Below are 6,000 nucleotides of genomic sequence, written 5' to 3' on the forward strand. Positions count from 1 at the left end.
TGAGTTGACCAAGGTGCTATTAAGGAATTATCCAAAGATTGGTCATGTGAGTGTTGAGCTTATTGCAAGCATGTCTTGAAGAAGAAGATTGTGTGATCATTCATGTTTACCTTCAAGACATATGAAGAGAGTTGGAAAGATTCAAGGTTGATCAAGACTATGTACAAAGAGTGATTCAAGTTGATCAACACACAAAGTGTAGAAGGTGTACCAAGTGGGATCAAGTGATCTCATGGTAGGGTTTAGGGTTTAGAGTTTAGGGTCTATGTGAGAGTTCTATGTGGGATTAGGTATGTTTCCATGGGCTTGCATCAAGCGGTAGATCCCATACAACCCATGGAGGATGACATCAAGTGGTGATCGTCATCAAGATTGCATGTGCAAGTTCAAGCGGAGCATCACAAAGAGATCAAGTGCTTGAAGCTTGTTGTCCATTGTGGTGACAATGGACTTGTGAAGATGTGCCGAAAAGTGGCTCACCCATAGTGGAGTATGGGGGAGCAATCAACTAGTCTTCATTGACCCAACGCAATCAAGAAAGGTGGTTCATCTTGAGGAGGACAAGATCGTCATCATCTAGCTCAAGTGGATCATGCGCAAGGCAAAGGTTTTCCCTTGATAGGTTTGATGTCTACTACGCAACTTTATTCTTGTAGACTAGTGTTGGGCCTCCAAGCGCAGAGTTTTGTAGGACAGTAGCAATTTTCCCTCAAGTGGATGACCTAAGGTTTATCAATCCGTGAGAGGTCTAGGACGAAGATGGTCTCTCTCAAACGAACCTGCAACCAAATACAAGAAATCCCTTGTGTCCCCAACACACCCAATACAATGGCAAATTGTATAGGTGCACTAGTTCAACGAAGAGATGGTGATAAAAGTGTAATATGAATGGTAGAAATATACTTTTATAATCCGAATAAATAAAAACAGCAAGGTAACAAATAGTAAACGGGCACAAAAACGGTATTGCAATGCTTAAAAACAAGGCCTAGGGTCCGTACTTTCGCTAGTGCAACCTCTCAACAATGCTAACATAGTTGTATCATATGATTATCCCTCAAAGTGCAATAAAGAATCACTCCCGAGTTCCTATTAGCGGAGAACAAAAGATAGAAATTGTTTGTAGGGTACGAAACCACCTCGAAGCTATTCTTTCCGATCGATCTATCCTAGAGTTCATACTAAAATAACACCAAAGCAAATTCATATTCATAATACTCAATCCACACAAAGAACTACAAAGAGACCCCAAAGTTTCTATCGGAGAAAAGATAATAAAAACATGCATCAACCCCTATGCATAGATTACCCCAATATCACCTCGGGAATCCGCAAGTTGAGTGCCATAACATACATCAAGTGAATCAATATGATACCCCATTGTCACCTCAAGTATTCATACCGCAAGACATACATCATGTGTTTTCATATCTGAATATTCAATCCGACAAGACAAAACTTCAAAGGGTAAAGATTCAATTCATCACAACAAGAGTATAGAGGGGAGAAACATCATATGATCCATCTATATTAACAAAGCCCATGATATAGATCACGATAGAGAGAGAGATTAAACACATAGCTACTGGTACAAACCCTCAGCCCCGAGGGTGGACTACTCCCTCCTCATCGTGGTGGCCGCCGGGATGATGAAGATGGCCACCGGAGATGATTCCCCCCTCCGGCAGGGTGCCGGAACGGGGTCTAGATTGGTTTTCGGTGGCTACAAAGCCTTGCAGCGGCGGAACTTCTGATCTAGGTTAACCCCAATGGGTTTCGGAATATTTGGGAATTTATAGTGCAAAGAGGGGGTGCGGGAGGCCACCGAGGTGGCACAACCCACGTGGGCGTGCCAGGGGGCCCTGGCGTGCCCTGGTGGGTTGTGCCCCCCTCGGGGAACCCCCCAGGTGCTGCTCTGGCCCAATGGGTGTCTTCTGGTCCATAAAAAATCTCCGTGGAGTTTCGTTGTGTTTGGACTCCATTTGGTATTGATTTCCTGCGATGTAAAAAACAAGCAAAAAACAGCAACCGACAATGAGCACTGGGTCAATAGGTTAGTCCCAAAAAATGATATAAAGTTGCTATAAAATGATTGTAAAACATCCAAGAATGATAAAATAACAACATGAATACTTCATAAATTATAGATACGTTGGAGACGTATCAGCATCCCCAAGCTTAATTCCTACTCGTCCTCGAGTAGGTAAATGATAAAAGAAATAATTTATGAAGTGTGAATGCTAGCAAAGCACACAAGTTTGATCAATGACAATTTCAATCACTTTTCCTAGCATCATAACAACAATTCTTTCTTATAAAACTTCTCATGTTATAGTAGCAACCAATTCACATGTTAAGGTTCAAACAATGAACTCTCTTGAAACTCAACAACCTATGTTCTTAGTCACCAAGCAATTGCAATTCAACTTATTCAACAGAGTTTAAGGAAGAGATCCTCATACTCAACCATCATATAGTCTTCTATGATTGCTAACACTCACCACATACACATGAGCAAAACGTTTCAACCGGACACGTAGAAAGATAGTGGCTTACTGTTTTGCCTCCCAACGTATTCACCTCAAGGGTGATGTCAACAATAATAACTCATGCTACCCATATTCAACTGGACATATGTGCCTAGATCTTTCCTCACCACATGATGCTTGCCAAAAGAGAAAAATAAAAAGGAATAGAGAGAAAAACTTTGACTCTTTGCATGAAAGTAAATACTGAAAAGTAAAAGATGGACCCTTCGCAGAGGGAAGCAGAGGTTGCCATGCGCTTATTTGTTTGTATGCTCAACCCCTTAGTGCAAAAGAATGTCATGTTATATTGCCCCTTATGATAGCAACCTTTATTATGTAGTTCGTCGCTTTTATTGCTTTGCCATCATAAGTTCGTACAACGCTCAATTTTCTCTTACACTAAATGATCTAACACTTTTAAAAGCAATTTTTATTGCCTTATTGCACCGATGACAACTTACTTGAAGGATCTTGCTCAATCCTTAGATAAGTATGGTGGACTCTTGAAGATATGATTTGGGTTTAAGGTTTTTGGATGCACAAGTTGTATCTCTACTTGGTGCGGAATTTTTGGCTAGCAAAGATGGGGGCAAGCACCACATGTTGAAGGATCTATGAAAATATAACTTCTATGTGAATATGAACAAACATAAATCATTACGTTGTCTTCCTTGTCCAACGTCAACAATTCTGGCATATAATATTTTGATGGGGGCTCACAATCACAAAAGATTTCCAAGATAGTGTATTCGCACGTGAAAGTTCTCTTCCTTATACTAATTATTCATGAATTGCTTGTATGACCAAAATTGTGATTGTCAAGCCTCAAAAGATTTCACTTTATAAACCCAATGTGAAGCTACCACTAGGCATGATATGATTTCAACTTCATGACATTCAATTTATTCAACAATTTACTCATAGGATATAAGTGAAGCACAAGAGCAATTCCAAAGAAAAGAGATTCATTGACGGGATGTGAATGCCGCTTACTTAGCCTCCTTGGCAACTATTTGAGGACTCTATTTTATTTAAAAACTTTCATATCTAAGTATTTTATTAAAACAACAAGCAAAACAAAATAAAATGACACTCCAAGGATAGCATACATCATGTAAAGAAGCAAAAACTTAGGCTCAACCGATACTAACCGATAATTGTCGAAGAAGGAAGGTGGGATGCCTACCGGGGCATCCCCAAGCTTGAGCTTTTGTGTCTCCTTAATTCTTCTCATATCACGGTTTTCCTAAATCTCAAAAGCTTCATCCACACAAAACTCAACAAGAATTCGTGAGATAAGTTAGTATAAATCAATGCAAAAAACTTATCATACTCTACTGTAGCAAATCACAAAAATTATTATTCAACATTGCATACTAAATGCCTCTGCATATTTAATACTCCTATCCTCAAATACGATCATTAAACAAGCAAACATATGCAAACATAACAGCAATATGCCAAAACAGTACATTCTGTAAAGAATGCAAGAGTATGAATACTTCCCTAACTCCAAACATTATGAAATTCTACCAAACTATAGAAAATTTATCAGATCTTATTATGCAAAAAGTTTCAACATTTTATCACATTCTGACTTTCCTCGGGAATGTTTGCAACATCGATAAACTTTTCGTTTTCAAACAGCAACATGTAGACTTGCAAAATAAGCATAGTAAAGGCTATCAATGCCACCTTCATTGAAATAAAAGATGAAAAACATTATTCTAATTAACAGAAAGAAAATCCTAATAAAATAAATTGACGCTCCAAGCAAAACACATATCATGTGACGAATGAAAACATAGCTCCAAGTGAGGTTACCGATAGTGTTGGAGACGAAAGAGGGGATGCCTTCCGGGGCATCCCCAAGCTTAGTTTCTTGGATATTCCTTGGATATTAACTTGGGGTGCCTTGGGAATCCCCAAGCTTAGGGTCTTGTCACTCCTTATTCTCCTCATATCGATATCTCACCCAAAACTTGAAAACTTCAATCACACAAAACTTAACGGAACTTCGTGAGATAGGTTAGTATGATGAAGAGCAAACCATTTCACTTTGGTACTGTCAAAGACAAGATTCATAATTGTTTCCACACAATGCCTACTGTATCATATCATTTCCCCAATTTATATTGAGCAATATAAGCCATAGAAACTAGAAAACAAGCAAACTATGCATTGAAAACAGAACCTGTCAAAAACAGAACATTCTGTAGTAATCTGTACTCAAACCATACTTATGATAATCCAAAAATTATGAAATTTTTTGGACCACGTGATAAATTTGTATATTAATATTCTGCAAAAATAATCAACTCAAAAGAACTCTTATGTTAAAAATGAGAATTATTTCCGTGAGCACAAAATTTTCTGTTTTTCAACAGGGTCAAATCAACTATCACCCAACATGATCCCAAAGGCTTTACTTGGCACTTTATTGAAACAAAAGCAATAAAACATGATTACTACAGTAGCTTAATCATGTTAACACATAAAAACAGTAGGTAAAAGTGATGGGTTGTCTCCCAACAAGCGCTTTTCTTTAATGCCTTTTAAGCTAGGCATGATGATTTCAATGATGCTCGCATAAAAGATAATAATTGAAACATAAAGAGAGCATCATGAAGCATATGACTAGCACATTTAGGTCTAACCCACTTCCTATGCATAGGGATTTTGTGAGCAAACAACTTAGGGGAGCAAGAATCAACTAGCATAGGAAGGCAGAACAAGTGCAACTTCAAAACAATCAACACATAAAGAAGAAACTTGATATTACTGAGATATGTAAGAGCATAAGTTCCTTCCTCATAATAATTTACAGAAAAATCATGAATGGATTCAACAATATAACCATCACATACAGCACTCTTTTCATGATGCACAAGCATATAAGATTTATCACTCTTTATGGCATACATGTCATCATAATAATCATCATAGATAGCAACTTCATTGTCATAATCAATTAAAACCTCTTCCAAAATAGTGGATGTATCACTAAATAAAGTCATGAACTCTCCAAATCCACTTTCATCAATATTGTAATAAGATTCAACACCCTCCAAAATAGTGGGATCATTACTACCTAGAGTTGACACTCTTCCAAACCCACTTTTATCAATGTAATCATCATAAATAGGAGGCATGCTATCATCATAATAAATTTTCTCATCGAAAGTAGAAGGAATAAAAGGATCATATTCATTAAGAAAAGCATCCCCAAGCTTAGGACAAGCATTATTTCCAGCAAATAAATCTTCAAACATGTCATACTCATTAAACATAGCATCCCCAAGCTTGTGGTTTTGCATATCATCACAATCATTCTTATCAATAGCATGAATGGCACCAATAGTATAGCAAACATTATTATCATATTCTTCCAAGCAAGTGCTAAAAAGGTTTTCAAGATCATAAGGCATATCGTTGTCTTCCCAATCGTAATCATTACAAAAAGTAGTAGGTA

The sequence above is a fragment of the Aegilops tauschii genome, chromosome 3, assembly GCF_002575655.3.
Source record: "Aegilops tauschii subsp. strangulata cultivar AL8/78 chromosome 3, Aet v6.0, whole genome shotgun sequence".
NCBI classification, from domain to species: Eukaryota; Viridiplantae; Streptophyta; class Magnoliopsida; order Poales; family Poaceae; genus Aegilops; species Aegilops tauschii.